A 23,305-nucleotide genomic window follows, 5' to 3' on the forward strand; every position below is an offset into this window, starting at 1 on the left:
TGCATTTCATTATTGCTATTTACATTACTACAAACCTTCTTACTTGCTTTATTTCCTCATTACCTTTGCTGCACAACTTTGCGAATACGCTTTCAAGTTAAGAACTTCCGAGTTCGATTTTTATCGTACGAAAGATTTGTCGAAACGAAAGTTTTAATCCGATGCACTAATTCACCCCCCCCTCTTAGTGCCGCTCTGATCCTAATACAAGAAGGATTCGGGACATAGAATATTTGAAGACCACTCGAGCATAAGCTCAAGTGATGGTGAACTTAAACTACAAATGAAACAAAAATTAAAGAATAAAAAGAACAAAACTACTTGCTTTGAATGCAAGAAGAAGAATAAAAATTGGGATGAATTAAGCTCCTCCGAAGACGAGAAGAAAATCAAGAAAGGCGAAGTGGCTAACTATGCCTCAACGACATTCAATGATGAGGTAATCGAAACCCCCTTAATTTATTTTGAAATTACTTGATGTTTTCCATGATGCATTTTAATTTTTTTAATAACCATTTTTCTTGAAAATTACATGTTTTATGTTAATGGAATAAAATGTTAGATTTAAATATAATGATCATATGTATATTTTTCTTAAGAAGAAAAAATGTGTATCTTGATCATTTCCGATTTTGATTGAAACCTGTTAGGATCGGAGCGGCACTAAGAGGGGGGGGTGAATTAGTGCAGCGGATTAAAACTTCGATTTTAACAAAATCTTTCGTACGTTAAGAACGAAACTTGAAAAGTTTAACTTGAAAGCGTATTCTTAAAGTTGCGCAGCAAGAGTAATAAGGAACTAAAGCAGTAAGAAGATTTGCAATAATGTAAATGACAATAATAAAATGCAAACCAGAGATCACGCCGATTTTTAGAGTGGTTCGGTCAAATGACCTACTCCACTTGCGAGGCCCCTCTTCGATGAGGCTCCCACCTTCCACTAGCAAGTCTCTTGAAATGGAAGGGTAAACACCCCTCTTACAACCTTTTACAAGCAGCTCAACCTCTTACAAATTTTCAATAAAAAAAAGAAGGAGGAGAACTCTCTAGCAAATTGAAAACAAGACTTGCTAAGACTTTCTAAGACTTTTCTCTCAATCAAAATGCTTCACAAAAGTTGTAACCTCAGTTGAGATTTGAGGGGTATTTATAGGCCTCAAGAGGATTCAAATTTTGGGCTCCAAAATTTGAATTCTCTTAGGGTTCCCGGTGCTGGAGGTTCCACCGCCCAGCCAGGCGGTGCAACCGCCCAGCCAAGGAGGTGTCACCGCCCAGCCAGGCGGTGCCACCGCCTGGCTCTCCAATTCATTTGTTTGGCTTAATTTTAGCCCAAACCAAATCTGACTCTGGGCCCAGTTGGCCCCTAACCAGGATATAGGATTATCTCTTAATCCTAATCCTAATTACAGGTGAACTACATAACACAAAAAAAACATCCTAAGCAAGTTTTTTAACCGCGAACGTCGAGTCTTGTTCCGGCGAGCTTTCCGACGAACTTCTTCCGACGGACTCCCTGCAAGCTCCCAATCTTTGTGATGACTTTAACGAGTAGCCGAGCCTTCTTGGCGATCTCCGCGAGCCTCCGACGATTTCTTCGGCGAACTTCCGACACATTCCCGATTTCTTCTCGGATGGTTCCGGCAGCATCTCTGATGATTCTTCGGTCTCTTAAACGTCCATCGAGCTCGACTCCGGTATCCTTGCTTTATGTTTTCTGGTTATCGTAGTTAATCCTGCACACTTAACTCAATAATATGGATTAGATCAATTAACCCACCAATTGATTATATTATCAAAATCCGAGATTCAACAATCTCCCCCTTTTTGATGATGACAATCAATTGATGACGAAGTTAAACATAACTCCCCCTATCTATATGCCATATTATGAGAAGATAAAAAACACTTGAATTCCATCCCATTGGATTCAAGCATAACCCGATAAGTTCTAATCGTAGAACTTATCGTTATCCTCATTAAACAATAGTAAGTACGAAACTTCGATGAAAATTATAAGTTAAATGATACGGGACGAATTTTGCTACGACAGAAGATAAAGATTTTCAATATAAATTTCATGATATCAATCTTATGATATTTTCAAGGATTTGCAAGTCATATAAGACATTCATATCACACAGAAGATAAAGATTTTCAATATAAATTTCATGATATCAATCTTGTGATATTTTCAAGGATTTGCAAGTCATATAAGACATTCATATCACACAAGTTTTTGTAATTCATATTAGTCATGCTATCATTCTGGTGTAAGTCATCACTTCTCCCCCTTTGTCATCAACAAAAAGAGACAAGCCAGCTAATTGATGATCATAGAAAAAGGTTTAGCATTTATCAAAGTTCATCATTCAAATTTGCCAGAAATAGTTTATCCAAAAGACATCATCATCTATGCAGATTAAGACAGTAGTTATCTAAAAGGAAAGATCAGTTATCGTTCAATCGATGACAAACTTGAACTTGTTTTTAAAAGCAAACATAACATAATAAAAAGATACATCAATTTAATCCTTAGGAGGTAATCCACAGTGCTGATACATGATATCTATTTTTTCATTCATCTGTCGTAGTGTCTTCAAAATTTCAACTTGTTGATTCTGAATTTGTTCTTGCTGTGATTTGATCTGAGATAGCTCCGTCATAATGATATCTTTAGAGGAGGAAACAGGAGCTGAAGGTGCTTCGCCAAAGGGACTAGGAGGAGGAGATCATTTCCCATAAGAATTGGTGTTTCGGGTTGTTCTATTGGTGGAGGAATTGGATCCGTCCTTCTAGGCTGCCTAACCCATATGCCATTGCTAAAAGTGCACCTAAGTTTTTTCAGCAGGTTTTTATTTATTATGTTATATCGATCATTTTGAATAGATTCTTCATCGGGTGGAATGCAAATGTCATAGGCATGAAGAATTCTAGTGATTAACCTCCCATATGGCAATATAGTATCTTTAGTCATAATATCCTGCATGTGTTGGCGAATCAAGTACCCAAAACAATTATGCTGACCGGTCATAATCCAATACATGGTTCCTATCTCTAGTTGACTTATTTCGTCAAGATGAAATTGTTTGGGGAATATGATGCTTGTGATAATGTGATAAGAATTTTAGAGTTGAAAGGCAGTAAGTGTTCACAGCTCTTGGGTAGGAAGTCAAGGTTTGGATTTGCAAAAATTGTTTTCACGGCTTCGGCATAGGTTGCTCCTATTTTTTTGACATCCCATTTACCTTTAAAATAGCATCCCCTATCTTTTTCAGTTATGCCAATTAGCTCACAAATGGTGCTGTCAAATATTCTAATGGGTGTTCCTAGAATGTAAGTGCTTAGGCTATCATTGTCTTCATATAGGTTGGCATAGAACAATCTCACTAACCGTGGATAGATTGGTTCATCTATTTGTAGTAGAGGTAGAGCTTCTAGGTGTGCAAACCACCTAATGGGTTCTAAGTCCTCTAGTTCATCCAAATCAACGTATTTTCCCTTATGGACACATCGTGTTTCAAATTTTGGAAAGCTAAGGGCTACCTCTTTTGATCTAAAAAGGTCATGGTTATATGAATCTCCTTCAATCCTTATTCCTTTTGATCTCTTAGGAGCCATTTTCTAGACAACATGATGATGAAATTGTGAAAAATAAGCAAGAGAAAGAGAAAAGAAAAGAGGGATTTCAAGTGTTACCTTATGGAGATTATGTTGAGAGATGGAAAGCTTGGACCACCAAGAATCCTTCTCCAATGTTTCTAAGAGTTAGAATGAGAGTTAGAGGGAATGGGAGAGGTCTTTCTTCGGGTTGGGGGCGGTGTCACCGCCGGCCCTAACCCCTCGGGTTAAAAGGGTGACTTGGTCGGTGTCACCGCCAAACTGGTCGGTGTCATCGCCTGGCGCCCGAGCGCCAGTCGGTGCAACCGCCGGATCTGGCGGTGCCACCGCTGGCATCACGCGGAGGAAAGAAAAAAAATTTTCTTCCTTCCTTTTGTTTAACTTCTTCCCTCAAGATCATAATTTATACTTTAATGGATCATTTTGAATTGAAGAAGAAGGAAGAATTCAAATTCATAAACGAAGGGAAAAGAACGAGTCCTTTTTGTGAAGTTCATTTTAGGGACAGTTTAGCATGCCTAATTCCCTTCGGATGAATTCAAATTGGTCTTCATTCAAAGCTTTTGTAAATATATCTGCTAATTGATGCTTTGTGTCAATGAATTCTAGAACAACATCATTGTTAAGAACATGATTGCGTATGAAATGATGCCTAACGTCGATGTGCTTAGTTCTAGAGTGCTGAATTGGATTTTTAGTAAGGCATATGGCACTAGTATTATCGCATTTTATGGGAATATTTTCAAGGTGAATTCCATAGTCTTCTAATGTATTTTTCATCCAAATTACTTGTGCACAACATGCACTTGCAGCAATGTATTCGGCTTCCGCCGTAGATAGTGCAATTGAATTTTGTTTCTTGGAAGTCCAAGAAACAAGTGCATGTCCTAAAAATTGGCATGTTCCGGATATACTTTTTCTATCTATCCTGCATCCGCCAAAATCGGCATCTGCATAAGCTATTAGATCGAATTTTTCAGATTTTGGATACCACAATCCTAAATTTGGAGTTCCTTTAAGATACCTAAATATTCTTTTAACACTCTTAAGATGAGATAATTTAGGATTAGATTGAAACCTAGCGCAAAGTCCTACACTAAACATAATATCCGGTCTAGTCGCAGTAAGGTAGAGTAGACTACCTATCATTCCCCTATATGTTTTTTGATCGAAACTTTCACCATTTTCATCCATATCTAACTTAGTTGCAGTACTCATAGGGGTGTTTATTGCTTTTGAATTATCCATGTTAAATCGTTTTAACAATTCTAATGTATATTTAGATTGGTTAAGAAATATACCATCACTAAGTTGTTTGATTTGTAATCCCAAAAAGAAAGTTAATTCACCCATTAAACTCATTTCAAATTCAAGACTCATACATTTGGCAAATGATTCACATAGTGATTCATCCGAAGAGCCAAACACAATATCGTCAACATAAATTTGCACAATAAGAAAATTATTTTCAAAATGTTTAATAAACAATGTAGTATCAACCTTGCCTTTGGTAAAATTATTTAAAATAAGAAAGGAACTAAGCCTTTCATACCAAGCTCTAGGAGCTTGTTTTAAGCCATAGAGAGCTTTAGTCAATTTGAATACATGATTAGGAAGAAGAGAATTTTCAAATCCGGGAGGTTGTTCGACAAATACTTCTTCGGAAATAAAACCATTCAAGAAAGCACTTTTAACATCCATTTGAAATAGTTTAAAATTATTACTACTAGCATAGGCAAGGAGCATCCTTATGGCTTCTAATCGAGCCACGGGAGCGAAGGTTTCTTCGTAATCGATACCTTCTTCTTGGTTGAAACCTTTGGCCACTAATCTAGCCTTGTTTCTAACCACGATACCATTTTCGTCTTGCTTGTTTCTAAAGACCCACTTAGTACCTATGACTAAGTGGTCACTTGGTCTAGGAACAAGCTTCCATACCTCATTCCTCTCAAATTGGTTCAATTCTTCTTGCATTGCAATGATCCAAAAATCATCTTTTAAGGCTTCGTCAATGCATTTAGGTTCAATTTGAGAAAGGAAAGCGGCGTTAGCACAGAAATTTTTGAAAGAAGAACGAGTTTGAACCCCTTTTGATGTATCTCCTATAATTTGCTCTTTTGGATGAGCATCTACATACTTCCATTCTTTTGGTAAAGAAATTTCGGAAGAAGATGCATTCAAATGGCTATTTTGAGGAGAGGGTTCATTTAAATTCAAATTATCAAAACCAAGATCATCATCAAAATCATTTTTCTTTAAATCGGAAATTTCATTAAAAACTACATGAATAGACTCTTCAATTACTAAAGTTCTTTTATTAAAAACCCGAAAAGCTTTAGAAATGGAAGAGTAACCGAGAAAGATGTCTTCATCGGATTTAGCATCAAATTTTCCTAAAGCATCCCTTTCATTTAAAATAAAGCATTTACAACCAAAAACTTTAAAATAGGAGATGTTTGGTTTTTTGTTATTCCATAATTCATAGGGAGTTTTGGATAAGGATGGTCTTATTAGGACTCTATTCATGATGTAGCAAGCCGTATTTACGGCTTCGGCCCAAAAGTACTTAGGTAAACTATGTTCATTCAATATAGTTCTTGCCATTTCTTGTAGGTTTCTATTTTTCCTTTCAACTACTCCATTTTGTTGAGGATTTCTTGGAGTTGAGAAGTTGTGATTGTACCCATTACTTTCGCAAAAATTTTGAAAGTCACGGTTTTGGAATTCACCACCGTGATCACTCCGAATTGATGGAATCATGAAGCCTTTTTCGTTTTGAGTGAGTTTACAAAATTTAGAGAAACACTTGAAGCAATCACTTTTGTGAGCTAAGAAATAGGTCCAAGTGTATCTAGAGTAGTCATCCACAATCACAAAAGCATATTTGCTTCCACCTAGACTTGTTGTATCAATTGGTCCAAATAAGTCCAAATGGATCAATTGTAATGGTATAGTAGTGCTAATTTGATTTTTTTGGTTTGAAGCTTGTTTTTATTTGTTTGCCTAGTTGACATGCATCGCATACTTTATCCTTAATAAACTTTATATTTGGAATTCCTCGTACTAATTCTTGAGATGAGATCTTAGATATTGTTTTCATGCTTGCATGGCCTAATCTCCTATGCCAAAGCCAAGCATCATCATTTACGGCGGAGAAGCACATTTCATTACTTAGTTCATCAAGATTGATGGTATAGACATTATTTTGTTTTAAAGCAATCATAGTCATGTTATGATTTGGTTTTTCAATAATGCACATATTTGATTCAAATCTAACGATGTAACCTTTATCGCATAGTTGACTAATACTCAAGAGATTATGTTTCAATCCATCAACTAGTAAGACATCATCAATGGAAAAATTAAATTTGTTACCAATAGTTCCCTTGCCAATGATTTTGCCCTTGTTGTTGTCTCCGAAGGTAACGTACCCTTCTTCTTTGCTAGTGAGCATAGAGAAATGAGATGGATCTCCAGTCATATGTCTTGAGCATCCACTATCGAGATACCATCTCTTGCTCCTAGCTTGTGGGTTTGTCTACAAAAGAGGATGATTTTTAGGTACCCATTTGATTTTGGGTGCCTCAAAAATTGACCCACTAACTTTGTTATTTATGATTGAATTCTTTATAGTTCCTTTAGGAACCCATATTAATTTTTGTGAACTAATTTTCCTAAATGGGCATTTGTAGGCAATATGTCCGGATTTGCAACAAAAGTTGCATTTCATATAAGAGGAAACATGTAATGTAGGTCCTTTTATGAAAGTGGTAGGATTTTGATGTAATCCTTTTACAAATCCAATTCCATTTCTATTTGCGATGTGACCCTTGTGTGCAAGGATCATATCTAATCCTTTGCTACCAACCTTGAACTTGTTTAAGGTTTCCTTAAGAAGCAAATTTTCATTTTTTATTGCTTCTAAGTGCTCACACTTAGAGCATGGAGGAGTTTGAAGACTATCAAACTTATCTTGTAGCAAAGCATGCTCTTTCTTTAAGATACTTAACTTCTTGCTAACAGTTCTACATTCATCAAATAATTCATGAAAAGCGATAGATAGTTCTTCAAAAGATAAATCTTCATTAAATAAATCACATACCTCTTCTCCTAACGCCATTAGCGCGTAATGAGCAACTTGCTCGGTGTTGGACTCCTCTTCTTCGGATGCGCTTGAATCATCCCACGTTGCCTTGAACGCCTTCTTCTTTGATGTTCTCTTTTTGGCTTGAGGACAATCGTTCTTATAGTGTCCCGGTTTTTTGCATTCATAGCAAATCACTTGGTCCTTCTTTTGTTCAAATTTATTTTTTGTATTATTTTTAAATCTGTTCTTTCTTAAATATTTTTTAAATTTTTGAGTCAAAAGTGCAATGTCATTGTCACTGTCCTCATCACTTGATGTTCCTTTCAAGTGGTCTTCTTGTGATTTGAGTGCCATATCCTTCCTGTTCTTTGGAAGGGGGTTCTCGAGCTCGTCATGAGCTTGACATGTCATTTCGTAGGTCATTAGAGACCCAATGAGTTCTTCAAGAGGGAATGCTTTAAGGTCTTTGGCCTCTTGAATGGCCGTAACTTTTGGATCCCAACTTTTAGGGAGGGATCTTAAGATTTTAGTTACTAGTTCAAAGTTAGTAAAATCTTTACCAAGAGCTTTGAGTCCATTGATGACATCCGTAAACCAGGTGTACATGTCTCCGATGGACTCACTTGGTTTCATTCGGAAAAGTTCGTAAGAGTGCACAAGGATGTTGATTTTGGACTCTTTCACTCGGCTAGTGCCTTCATGAGTGACCTCAAGAGTTCTCCAAATATCAAAAGCCGAATCACACATTGAAACACGATTAAATTCGTTTTTGTCAAGTGCACAAAACAAGGCATTCATAGCCTTTGCATTTAAAGCAAAAACCTTCTTCTCCGATTCATCCCATTCGCTCATCAGAAGAGAAGATTTTTGAAATCCATTCTCGACAATAGACCAAAGCTCAAAGTCCATAGAAATGAGGAAGATTCTCATGCGAGTCTTCCAATATGTGTAATCTGACCCATTAAACAAAGGTGGTCGTGCAATAGAATGGCCCTCTTGCATGCCGGAGTAAGCCATCTCTCTTGGGTATTAAACCAAATATGAGAGATAACCTTGCTCTGATACCACTTGTTAGGATCGGAGCGGCACTAAGAGGGGGGGGTGAATTAGTGCAGCGGATTAAAACTTCGATTTTAACAAAATCTTTCGTACGTTAAGAATGAAACTTGAAAAGTTTAACTTGAAGGCGTATTCTTAAAGTTGCGCAGCAAGAGTAATAAGGAACTAAAGCAGTAAGAAGATTTGCAGTAATGTAAATGACAATAATAAAATGCAAACCAGAGATTACGCCGATTTTTAGAGTGGTTCGGTCAAATGACCTACTCCACTTGCGAGGCCCCTCTTCGATGAGGCTCCCACCTTCCACTAGCAAGTCTCTTGAAATGGAAGGGTAAACACCCCTCTTACAACCTTTTACAAGCAGCTCAACCTCTTACAAATTTTCAATAAAAAAAAGAAGGAGGAGAACTCTCTAGCAAATTGAAAACAAGACTTGCTAAGACTTTCTAAGACTTTTCTCTCAATCAAAATGCTTCACAAAAGTTGTAACCTCAGTTGAGATTTGAGGGGTATTTATAGGCCTCAAGAGGATTCAAATTTTGGGCTCCAAAATTTGAATTCTCTTAGGGTTCCCGGTGCTGGAGGTTCCACCGCCCAGCCAGGCGGTGCAACCGCCCAGCCAAGGAGGTGTCACCGCCCAGCCAGGCGGTGCCACCGCCTGGCTCTCCAATTCATTTGTTTGGCTTAATTTTAGCCCAAACCAAATCTGACTCTGGGCCCAGTTGGCCCCTAACCAGGATATAGGATTATCTCTTAATCCTAATCCTAATTACAGGTGAACTACATAACACAAAAAAAACATCCTAAGCAAGTTTTTTAACCGCGAACGTCGAGTCTTGTTCCGGCGAGCTTTCCGACGAACTTCTTCCGACGGACTCCCTGCAAGCTCCCAATCTTTGTGATGACTTTAACGAGTAGCCGAGCCTTCTTGGCGATCTCCGCGAGCCTCCGACGATTTCTTCGGCGAACTTCCGACACGTTCCCGATTTCTTCTCGGATGGTTCCGGCAGCATCTCTGATGATTCTTCGGTCTCTTAAACGTCCATCGAGCTCGACTCCGGTATCCTTGCTTTATGTTTTCTGGTTATCGTAGTTAATCCTGCACACTTAACTCAATAATATGGATTAGATCAATTAACCCACCAATTGATTATATTATCAAAATCCGAGATTCAACAATCTCCCCCTTTTTGATGATGACAATCAATTGATGACGAAGTTAAACATAACTCCCCCTATCTATATGCCATATTATGAGAAGATAAAAAACACTTGAATTCCATCCCATTGGATTCAAGCATAACCCGATAAGTTCTAATCGTAGAACTTATCGTTATCCTCATTAAACAATAGTAAGTACGAAACTTCGATGAAAATTATAAGTTAAATGATACGGGACGAATTTTGCTACGACAGAAGATAAAGATTTTCAATATAAATTTCATGATATCAATCTTATGATATTTTCAAGGATTTGCAAGTCATATAAGACATTCATATCACACAGAAGATAAAGATTTTCAATATAAATTTCATGATATCAATCTTGTGATATTTTCAAGGATTTGCAAGTCATATAAGACATTCATATCACACAAGTTTTTGTAATTCATATTAGTCATGCTATCATTCTGGTGTAAGTCATCACTTCTCCCCCTTTGTCATCAACAAAAAGAGACAAGCCAGCTAATTGATGATCATAGAAAAAGGTTTAGCATTTATCAAAGTTCATCATTCAAATTTGCCAGAAATAGTTTATCCAAAAGACATCATCATCTATGCAGATTAAGACAGTAGTTATCTAAAAGGAAAGATCAGTTATCGTTCAATCGATGACAAACTTGAACTTGTTTTTAAAAGCAAACATAACATAATAAAAAGATACATCAATTTAATCCTTAGGAGGTAATCCACAGTGCTGATACATGATATCTATTTTTTCATTCATCTGTCGTAGTGTCTTCAAAATTTCAACTTGTTGATTCTGAATTTGTTCTTGCTGTGATTTGATCTGAGATAGCTCCGTCATAATGATATCTTCAGAGGAGGAAACAGGAGCTGAAGGTGCTTCGCCAAAGGGACTAGGAGGAGGAGATCATTTCCCATAAGAATTGGTGTTTCGGGTTGTTCTATTGGTGGAGGAATTGGATCCGTCCTTCTAGGCTGCCTAACCCATATGCCATTGCTAAAAGTGCACCTAAGTTTTTTCAGCAGGTTTTTATTTATTATGTTATATCGATCATTTTGAATAGATTCTTCATCGGGTGGAATGCAAATGTCATAGGCATGAAGAATTCTAGTGATTAACCTCCCATATGGCAATATAGTATCTTTAGTCATAATATCCTGCATGTGTTGGCGAATCAAGTACCCAAAACAATTATGCTGACCGGTCATAATCCAATACATGGTTCCTATCTCTAGTTGACTTATTTCGTCAAGATGAAATTGTTTGGGGAATATGATGCTTGTGATAATGTGATAAGAATTTTAGAGTTGAAAGGCAGTAAGTGTTCACAGCTCTTGGGTAGGAAGTCAAGGTTTGGATTTGCAAAAATTGTTTTCACGGCTTCGGCATAGGTTGCTCCTATTTTTTTGACATCCCATTTACCTTTAAAATAGCATCCCCTATCTTTTTCAGTTATGCCAATTAGCTCACAAATGGTGCTGTCAAATATTCTAATGGGTGTTCCTAGAATGTAAGTGCTTAGGCTATCATTGTCTTCATATAGGTTGGCATAGAACAATCTCACTAACCGTGGATAGATTGGTTCATCTATTTGTAGTAGAGGTAGAGCTTCTAGGTGTGCAAACCACCTAATGGGTTCTAAGTCCTCTAGTTCATCCAAATCAACGTATTTTCCCTTATGGACACATCGTGTTTCAAATTTTGGAAAGCTAAGGGCTACCTCTTTTGATCTAAAAAGGTCATGGTTATATGAATCTCCTTCAATCCTTATTCCTTTTGATCTCTTAGGAGCCATTTTCTAGACAACATGATGATGAAATTGTGAAAAATAAGCAAGAGAAAGAGAAAAGAAAAGAGGGATTTCAAGTGTTACCTTATGGAGATTATGTTGAGAGATGGAAAGCTTGGACCACCAAGAATCCTTCTCCAATGTTTCTAAGAGTTAGAATGAGAGTTAGAGGGAATGGGAGAGGTCTTTCTTCGGGTTGGGGGCGGTGTCACCGCCGGCCCTAACCCCTCGGGTTAAAAGGGTGACTTGGTCGGTGTCACCGCCAAACTGGTCGGTGTCATCGCCTGGCGCCCGAGCGCCAGTCGGTGCAACCGCCGGATCTGGCGGTGCCACCGCTGGCATCACGCGGAGGAAAGAAAAAAAATTTTCTTCCTTCCTTTTGTTTAACTTCTTCCCTCAAGATCATAATTTATACTTTAATGGATCATTTTGAATTGAAGAAGGAAGAATTCAAATTCATAAACGAAGGGAAAAGAACGAGTCCTTTTTGTGAAGTTCATTTTAGGGACAGTTTAGCATGCCTAATTCCCTTCGGATGAATTCAAATTGGTCTTCATTCAAAGCTTTTGTAAATATATCTGCTAATTGATGCTTTGTGTCAATGAATTCTAGAACAACATCATTGTTAAGAACATGATTGCGTATGAAATGATGCCTAACGTCGATGTGCTTAGTTCTAGAGTGCTGAATTGGATTTTTAGTAAGGCATATGGCACTAGTATTATCGCATTTTATGGGAATATTTTCAAGGTGAATTCCATAGTCTTCTAATGTATTTTTCATCCAAATTACTTGTGCACAACATGCACTTGCAGCAATGTATTCGGCTTCCGCCGTAGATAGTGCAATTGAATTTTGTTTCTTGGAAGTCCAAGAAACAAGTGCATGTCCTAAAAATTGGCATGTTCCGGATATACTTTTTCTATCTATCCTGCATCCGCCAAAATCGGCATCTGCATAAGCTATTAGATCGAATTTTTCAGATTTTGGATACCACAATCCTAAATTTGGAGTTCCTTTAAGATACCTAAATATTCTTTTAACACTCTTAAGATGAGATAATTTAGGATTAGATTGAAACCTAGCGCAAAGTCCTACACTAAACATAATATCCGGTCTAGTCGCAGTAAGGTAGAGTAGACTACCTATCATTCCCCTATATGTTTTTTGATCGAAACTTTCACCATTTTCATCCATATCTAACTTAGTTGCAGTACTCATAGGGGTGTTTATTGCTTTTGAATTATCCATGTTAAATCGTTTTAACAATTCTAATGTATATTTAGATTGGTTAAGAAATATACCATCACTAAGTTGTTTGATTTGTAATCCCAAAAAGAAAGTTAATTCACCCATTAAACTCATTTCAAATTCAAGACTCATACATTTGGCAAATGATTCACATAGTGATTCATCCGAAGAGCCAAACACAATATCGTCAACATAAATTTGCACAATAAGAAAATTATTTTCAAAATGTTTAATAAACAATGTAGTATCAACCTTGCCTTTGGTAAAATTATTTAAAATAAGAAAGGAACTAAGCCTTTCATACCAAGCTCTAGGAGCTTGTTTTAAGCCATAGAGAGCTTTAGTCAATTTGAATACATGATTAGGAAGAAGAGAATTTTCAAATCCGGGAGGTTGTTCGACAAATACTTCTTCGGAAATAAAACCATTCAAGAAAGCACTTTTAACATCCATTTGAAATAGTTTAAAATTATTACTACTAGCATAGGCAAGGAGCATCCTTATGGCTTCTAATCGAGCCACGGGAGCGAAGGTTTCTTCGTAATCGATACCTTCTTCTTGGTTGAAACCTTTGGCCACTAATCTAGCCTTGTTTCTAACCACGATACCATTTTCGTCTTGCTTGTTTCTAAAGACCCACTTAGTACCTATGACTAAGTGGTCACTTGGTCTAGGAACAAGCTTCCATACCTCATTCCTCTCAAATTGGTTCAATTCTTCTTGCATTGCAATGATCCAAAAATCATCTTTTAAGGCTTCGTCAATGCATTTAGGTTCAATTTGAGAAAGGAAAGCGGCGTTAGCACAGAAATTTTTGAAAGAAGAACGAGTTTGAACCCCTTTTGATGTATCTCCTATAATTTGCTCTTTTGGATGAGCATCTACATACTTCCATTCTTTTGGTAAAGAAATTTCGGAAGAAGATGCATTCAAATGGCTATTTTGAGGAGAGGGTTCATTTAAATTCAAATTATCAAAACCAAGATCATCATCAAAATCATTTTTCTTTAAATCGGAAATTTCATTAAAAACTACATGAATAGACTCTTCAATTACTAAAGTTCTTTTATTAAAAACCCGAAAAGCTTTAGAAATGGAAGAGTAACCGAGAAAGATGTCTTCATCGGATTTAGCATCAAATTTTCCTAAAGCATCCCTTTCATTTAAAATAAAGCATTTACAACCAAAAACTTTAAAATAGGAGATGTTTGGTTTTTTGTTATTCCATAATTCATAGGGAGTTTTGGATAAGGATGGTCTTATTAGGACTCTATTCATGATGTAGCAAGCCGTATTTACGGCTTCGGCCCAAAAGTACTTAGGTAAACTATGTTCATTCAATATAGTTCTTGCCATTTCTTGTAGGTTTCTATTTTTCCTTTCAACTACTCCATTTTGTTGAGGATTTCTTGGAGTTGAGAAGTTGTGATTGTACCCATTACTTTCGCAAAAATTTTGAAAGTCACGGTTTTGGAATTCACCACCGTGATCACTCCGAATTGATGGAATCATGAAGCCTTTTTCGTTTTGAGTGAGTTTACAAAATTTAGAGAAACACTTGAAGCAATCACTTTTGTGAGCTAAGAAATAGGTCCAAGTGTATCTAGAGTAGTCATCCACAATCACAAAAGCATATTTGCTTCCACCTAGACTTGTTGTATCAATTGGTCCAAATAAGTCCAAATGGATCAATTGTAATGGTATAGTAGTGCTAATTTGATTTTTTTGGTTTGAAGCTTGTTTTTATTTGTTTGCCTAGTTGACATGCATCGCATACTTTATCCTTAATAAACTTTATATTTGGAATTCCTCGTACTAATTCTTGAGATGAGATCTTAGATATTGTTTTCATGCTTGCATGGCCTAATCTCCTATGCCAAAGCCAAGCATCATCATTTACGGCGGAGAAGCACATTTCATTACTTAGTTCATCAAGATTGATGGTATAGACATTATTTTGTTTTAAAGCAATCATAGTCATGTTATGATTTGGTTTTTCAATAATGCACATATTTGATTCAAATCTAACGATGTAACCTTTATCGCATAGTTGACTAATACTCAAGAGATTATGTTTCAATCCATCAACTAGTAAGACATCATCAATGGAAAAATTAAATTTGTTACCAATAGTTCCCTTGCCAATGATTTTGCCCTTGTTGTTGTCTCCGAAGGTAACGTACCCTTCTTCTTTGCTAGTGAGCATAGAGAAATGAGATGGATCTCCAGTCATATGTCTTGAGCATCCACTATCGAGATACCATCTCTTGCTCCTAGCTTGTGGGTTTGTCTACAAAAGAGGATGATTTTTAGGTACCCATTTGATTTTGGGTGCCTCAAAAATTGACCCACTAACTTTGTTATTTATGATTGAATTCTTTATAGTTCCTTTAGGAACCCATATTAATTTTTGTGAACTAATTTTCCTAAATGGGCATTTGTAGGCAATATGTCCGGATTTGCAACAAAAGTTGCATTTCATATAAGAGGAAACATGTAATGTAGGTCCTTTTATGAAAGTGGTAGGATTTTGATGTAATCCTTTTACAAATCCAATTCCATTTCTATTTGCGATGTGACCCTTGTGTGCAAGGATCATATCTAATCCTTTGCTACCAACCTTGAACTTGTTTAAGGTTTCCTTAAGAAGCAAATTTTCATTTTTTATTGCTTCTAAGTGCTCACACTTAGAGCATGGAGGAGTTTGAAGACTATCAAACTTATCTTGTAGCAAAGCATGCTCTTTCTTTAAGATACTTAACTTCTTGCTAACAGTTCTACATTCATCAAATAATTCATGAAAAGCGATAGATAGTTCTTCAAAAGATAAATCTTCATTAAATAAATCACATACCTCTTCTCCTAACGCCATTAGCGCGTAATGAGCAACTTGCTCGGTGTTGGACTCCTCTTCTTCGGATGCGCTTGAATCATCCCACGTTGCCTTGAACGCCTTCTTCTTTGATGTTCTCTTTTTGGCTTGAGGACAATCGTTCTTATAGTGTCCCGGTTTTTTGCATTCATAGCAAATCACTTGGTCCTTCTTTTGTTCAAATTTATTTTTTGTATTATTTTTAAATCTGTTCTTTCTTAAATATTTTTTAAATTTTTGAGTCAAAAGTGCAATGTCATTGTCACTGTCCTCATCACTTGATGTTCCTTTCAAGTGGTCTTCTTGTGATTTGAGTGCCATATCCTTCCTGTTCTTTGGAAGGGGGTTCTCGAGCTCGTCATGAGCTTGACATGTCATTTCGTAGGTCATTAGAGACCCAATGAGTTCTTCAAGAGGGAATGCTTTAAGGTCTTTGGCCTCTTGAATGGCCGTAACTTTTGGATCCCAACTTTTAGGGAGGGATCTTAAGATTTTAGTTACTAGTTCAAAGTTAGTAAAATCTTTACCAAGAGCTTTGAGTCCATTGATGACATCCGTAAACCAGGTGTACATGTCTCCGATGGACTCACTTGGTTTCATTCGGAAAAGTTCGTAAGAGTGCACAAGGATGTTGATTTTGGACTCTTTCACTCGGCTAGTGCCTTCATGAGTGACCTCAAGAGTTCTCCAAATATCAAAAGCCGAATCACACATTGAAACACGATTAAATTCGTTTTTGTCAAGTGCACAAAACAAGGCATTCATAGCCTTTGCATTTAAAGCAAAAACCTTCTTCTCCGATTCATCCCATTCGCTCATCAGAAGAGAAGATTTTTGAAATCCATTCTCGACAATAGACCAAAGCTCAAAGTCCATAGAAATGAGGAAGATTCTCATGCGAGTCTTCCAATATGTGTAATCTGACCCATTAAACAAAGGTGGTCGTGCAATAGAATGACCCTCTTGCATGCCGGAGTAAGCCATCTCTCTTGGGTATTAAACCAAATATGAGAGATAACCTTGCTCTGATACCACTTGTTAGGATCGGAGCGGCACTAAGAGGGGGGGGTGAATTAGTGCAGCGGATTAAAACTTCGATTTTAACAAAATCTTTCGTACGTTAAGAATGAAACTTGAAAAGTTTAACTTGAAGGCGTATTCTTAAAGTTGCGCAGCAAGAGTAATAAGGAACTAAAGCAGTAAGAAGATTTGCAGTAATGTAAATGACAATAATAAAATGCAAACCAGAGATTACGCCGATTTTTAGAGTGGTTCGGTCAAATGACCTACTCCACTTGCGAGGCCCCTCTTCGATGAGGCTCCCACCTTCCACTAGCAAGTCTCTTGAAATGGAAGGGTAAACACCCCTCTTACAACCTTTTACAAGCAGCTCAACCTCTTACAAATTTTCAATAAAAAAAAGAAGGAGGAGAACTCTCTAGCAAATTGAAAACAAGACTTGCTAAGACTTTCTAAGACTTTTCTCTCAATCAAAATGCTTCACAAAAGTTGTAACCTCAGTTGAGATTTGAGGGGTATTTATAGGCCTCAAGAGGATTCAAATTTTGGGCTCCAAAATTTGAATTCTCTTAGGGTTCCCGGTGCTGGAGGTTCCACCGCCCAGCCAGGCGGTGCAACCGCCCAGCCAAGGAGGTGTCACCGCCCAGCCAGGCGGTGCCACCGCCTGGCTCTCCAATTCATTTGTTTGGCTTAATTTTAGCCCAAACCAAATCTGACTCTGGGCCCAGTTGGCCCCTAACCAGGATATAGGATTATCTCTTAATCCTAATCCTAATTACAGGTGAACTACATAACACAAAAAAAACATCCTAAGCAAGTTTTTTAACCGCGAACGTCGAGTCTTGTTCCGGCGAGCTTTCCGACGAACTTCTTCCGACGGACTCCCTGCAAGCTCCCAATCTTTGTGATGACTTTAACGAGTAGCCGAGCCTTCTTGGCGATCTCCGCGAGCCTCCGACGATTTCTTCGGCGAACTTCCGACACGTTCCCGATTTCTTCTCGGATGGTTCCGGCAGCATCTCTGATGATTCTTCGGTCTCTTAAACGTCCATCGAGCTCGACTCCGGTATCCTTGCTTTATGTTTTCTGGTTATCGTAGTTAATCCTGCACACTTAACTCAATAATATGGATTAGATCAATTAACCCACCAATTGATTATATTATCAAAATCCGAGATTCAACAATCTCCCCCTTTTTGATGATGACAATCAATTGATGACGAAGTTAAACATAACTCCCCCTATCTATATGCCATATTATGAGAAGATAAAAAACACTTGAATTCCATCCCATTGGATTCAAGCATAACCCGATAAGTTCTAATCGTAGAACTTATCGTTATCCTCATTAAACAATAGTAAGTACGAAACTTCGATGAAAATTATAAGTTAAATGATACGGGACGAATTTTGCTACGACAGAAGATAAAGATTTTCAATATAAATTTCATGATATCAATCTTATGATATTTTCAAGGATTTGCAAGTCATATAAGACATTCATATCACACAGAAGATAAAGATTTTCAATATAAATTTCATGATATCAATCTTGTGATATTTTCAAGGATTTGCAAGTCATATAAGACATTCATATCACACAAGTTTTTGTAATTCATATTAGTCATGCTATCATTCTGGTGTAAGTCATCACTTCTCCCCCTTTGTCATCAACAAAAAGAGACAAGCCAGCTAATTGATGATCATAGAAAAAGGTTTAGCATTTATCAAAGTTCATCATTCAAATTTGCCAGAAATAGTTTATCCAAAAGACATCATCATCTATGCAGATTAAGACAGTAGTTATCTAAAAGGAAAGATCAGTTATCGTTCAATCGATGACAAACTTGAACTTGTTTTTAAAAGCAAACATAACATAATAAAAAGATACATCAATTTAATCCTTAGGAGGTAATCCACAGTGCTGATACATGATATCTATTTTTTCATTCATCTGTCGTAGTGTCTTCAAAATTTCAACTTGTTGATTCTGAATTTGTTCTTGCTGTGATTTGATCTGAGATAGCTCCGTCATAATGATATCTTCAGAGGAGGAAACAGGAGCTGAAGGTGCTTCGCCAAAGGGACTAGGAGGAGGAGATCATTTCCCATAAGAATTGGTGTTTCGGGTTGTTCTATTGGTGGAGGAATTGGATCCGTCCTTCTAGGCTGCCTAACCCATATGCCATTGCTAAAAGTGCACCTAAGTTTTTTCAGCAGGTTTTTATTTATTATGTTATATCGATCATTTTGAATAGATTCTTCATCGGGTGGAATGCAAATGTCATAGGCATGAAGAATTCTAGTGATTAACCTCCCATATGGCAATATAGTATCTTTAGTCATAATATCCTGCATGTGTTGGCGAATCAAGTACCCAAAACAATTATGCTGACCGGTCATAATCCAATACATGGTTCCTATCTCTAGTTGACTTATTTCGTCAAGATGAAATTGTTTGGGGAATATGATGCTTGTGATAATGTGATAAGAATTTTAGAGTTGAAAGGCAGTAAGTGTTCACAGCTCTTGGGTAGGAAGTCAAGGTTTGGATTTGCAAAAATTGTTTTCACGGCTTCGGCATAGGTTGCTCCTATTTTTTTGACATCCCATTTACCTTTAAAATAGCATCCCCTATCTTTTTCAGTTATGCCAATTAGCTCACAAATGGTGCTGTCAAATATTCTAATGGGTGTTCCTAGAATGTAAGTGCTTAGGCTATCATTGTCTTCATATAGGTTGGCATAGAACAATCTCACTAACCGTGGATAGATTGGTTCATCTATTTGTAGTAGAGGTAGAGCTTCTAGGTGTGCAAACCACCTAATGGGTTCTAAGTCCTCTAGTTCATCCAAATCAACGTATTTTCCCTTATGGACACATCGTGTTTCAAATTTTGGAAAGCTAAGGGCTACCTCTTTTGATCTAAAAAGGTCATGGTTATATGAATCTCCTTCAATCCTTATTCCTTTTGATCTCTTAGGAGCCATTTTCTAGACAACATGATGATGAAATTGTGAAAAATAAGCAAGAGAAAGAGAAAAGAAAAGAGGGATTTCAAGTGTTACCTTATGGAGATTATGTTGAGAGATGGAAAGCTTGGACCACCAAGAATCCTTCTCCAATGTTTCTAAGAGTTAGAATGAGAGTTAGAGGGAATGGGAGAGGTCTTTCTTCGGGTTGGGGGCGGTGTCACCGCCGGCCCTAACCCCTCGGGTTAAAAGGGTGACTTGGTCGGTGTCACCGCCAAACTGGTCGGTGTCATCGCCTGGCGCCCGAGCGCCAGTCGGTGCAACCGCCGGATCTGGCGGTGCCACCGCTAGCATCACGCGGAGGAAAGAAAAAAAATTTTCTTCCTTCCTTTTGTTTAACTTCTTCCCTCAAGATCATAATTTATACTTTAATGGATCATTTTGAATTGAAGAAGAAGGAAGAATTCAAATTCATAAACGAAGGGAAAAGAACGAGTCCTTTTTGTGAAGTTCATTTTAGGGACAGTTTAGCATGCCTAATTCCCTTCGGATGAATTCAAATTGGTCTTCATTCAAAGCTTTTGTAAATATATCTGCTAATTGATGCTTTGTGTCAATGAATTCTAGAACAACATCATTGTTAAGAACATGATTGCGTATGAAATGATGCCTAACGTCGATGTGCTTAGTTCTAGAGTGCTGAATTGGATTTTTAGTAAGGCATATGGCACTAGTATTATCGCATTTTATGGGAATATTTTCAAGGTGAATTCCATAGTCTTCTAATGTATTTTTCATCCAAATTACTTGTGCACAACATGCACTTGCAGCAATGTATTCGGCTTCCGCCGTAGATAGTGCAATTGAATTTTGTTTCTTGGAAGTCCAAGAAACAAGTGCATGTCCTAAAAATTGGCATGTTCCGGATATACTTTTTCTATCTATCCTGCATCCGCCAAAATCGGCATCTGCATAAGCTATTAGATCGAATTTTTCAGATTTTGGATACCACAATCCTAAATTTGGAGTTCCTTTAAGATACCTAAATATTCTTTTAACACTCTTAAGATGAGATAATTTAGGATTAGATTGAAACCTAGCGCAAAGTCCTACACTAAACATAATATCCGGTCTAGTCGCAGTAAGGTAGAGTAGACTACCTATCATTCCCCTATATGTTTTTTGATCGAAACTTTCACCATTTTCATCCATATCTAACTTAGTTGCAGTACTCATAGGGGTGTTTATTGCTTTTGAATTATCCATGTTAAATCGTTTTAACAATTCTAATGTATATTTAGATTGGTTAAGAAATATACCATCACTAAGTTGTTTGATTTGTAATCCCAAAAAGAAAGTTAATTCACCCATTAAACTCATTTCAAATTCAAGACTCATACATTTGGCAAATGATTCACATAGTGATTCATCCGAAGAGCCAAACACAATATCGTCAACATAAATTTGCACAATAAGAAAATTATTTTCAAAATGTTTAATAAACAATGTAGTATCAACCTTGCCTTTGGTAAAATTATTTAAAATAAGAAAGGAACTAAGCCTTTCATACCAAGCTCTAGGAGCTTGTTTTAAGCCATAGAGAGCTTTAGTCAATTTGAATACATGATTAGGAAGAAGAGAATTTTCAAATCCGGGAGGTTGTTCGACAAATACTTCTTCGGAAATAAAACCATTCAAGAAAGCACTTTTAACATCCATTTGAAATAGTTTAAAATTATTACTACTAGCATAGGCAAGGAGCATCCTTATGGCTTCTAATCGAGCCACGGGAGCGAAGGTTTCTTCGTAATCGATACCTTCTTCTTGGTTGAAACCTTTGGCCACTAATCTAGCCTTGTTTCTAACCACGATACCATTTTCGTCTTGCTTGTTTCTAAAGACCCACTTAGTACCTATGACTAAGTGGTCACTTGGTCTAGGAACAAGCTTCCATACCTCATTCCTCTCAAATTGGTTCAATTCTTCTTGCATTGCAATGATCCAAAAATCATCTTTTAAGGCTTCGTCAATGCATTTAGGTTCAATTTGAGAAAGGAAAGCGGCGTTAGCACAGAAATTTTTGAAAGAAGAACGAGTTTGAACCCCTTTTGATGTATCTCCTATAATTTGCTCTTTTGGATGAGCATCTACATACTTCCATTCTTTTGGTAAAGAAATTTCGGAAGAAGATGCATTCAAATGGCTATTTTGAGGAGAGGGTTCATTTAAATTCAAATTATCAAAACCAAGATCATCATCAAAATCATTTTTCTTTAAATCGGAAATTTCATTAAAAACTACATGAATAGACTCTTCAATTACTAAAGTTCTTTTATTAAAAACCCGAAAAGCTTTAGAAATGGAAGAGTAACCGAGAAAGATGTCTTCATCGGATTTAGCATCAAATTTTCCTAAAGCATCCCTTTCATTTAAAATAAAGCATTTACAACCAAAAACTTTAAAATAGGAGATGTTTGGTTTTTTGTTATTCCATAATTCATAGGGAGTTTTGGATAAGGATGGTCTTATTAGGACTCTATTCATGATGTAGCAAGCCGTATTTACGGCTTCGGCCCAAAAGTACTTAGGTAAACTATGTTCATTCAATATAGTTCTTGCCATTTCTTGTAGGTTTCTATTTTTCCTTTCAACTACTCCATTTTGTTGAGGATTTCTTGGAGTTGAGAAGTTGTGATTGTACCCATTACTTTCGCAAAAATTTTGAAAGTCACGGTTTTGGAATTCACCACCGTGATCACTCCGAATTGATGGAATCATGAAGCCTTTTTCGTTTTGAGTGAGTTTACAAAATTTAGAGAAACACTTGAAGCAATCACTTTTGTGAGCTAAGAAATAGGTCCAAGTGTATCTAGAGTAGTCATCCACAATCACAAAAGCATATTTGCTTCCACCTAGACTTGTTGTATCAATTGGTCCAAATAAGTCCAAATGGATCAATTGTAATGGTATAGTAGTGCTAATTTGATTTTTTTGGTTTGAAGCTTGTTTTTATTTGTTTGCCTAGTTGACATGCATCGCATACTTTATCCTTAATAAACTTTATATTTGGAATTCCTCGTACTAATTCTTGAGATGAGATCTTAGATATTGTTTTCATGCTTGCATGGCCTAATCTCCTATGCCAAAGCCAAGCATCATCATTTACGGCGGAGAAGCACATTTCATTACTTAGTTCATCAAGATTGATGGTATAGACATTATTTTGTTTTAAAGCAATCATAGTCATGTTATGATTTGGTTTTTCAATAATGCACATATTTGATTCAAATCTAACGATGTAACCTTTATCGCATAGTTGACTAATACTCAAGAGATTATGTTTCAATCCATCAACTAGTAAGACATCATCAATGGAAAAATTAAATTTGTTACCAATAGTTCCCTTGCCAATGATTTTGCCCTTGTTGTTGTCTCCGAAGGTAACGTA

The sequence above is a fragment of the Musa acuminata genome, chromosome BXJ1-6 (genome assembly GCF_036884655.1).
Source record: "Musa acuminata AAA Group cultivar baxijiao chromosome BXJ1-6, Cavendish_Baxijiao_AAA, whole genome shotgun sequence".
Lineage (NCBI taxonomy): Eukaryota > Viridiplantae > Streptophyta > Magnoliopsida > Zingiberales > Musaceae > Musa > Musa acuminata.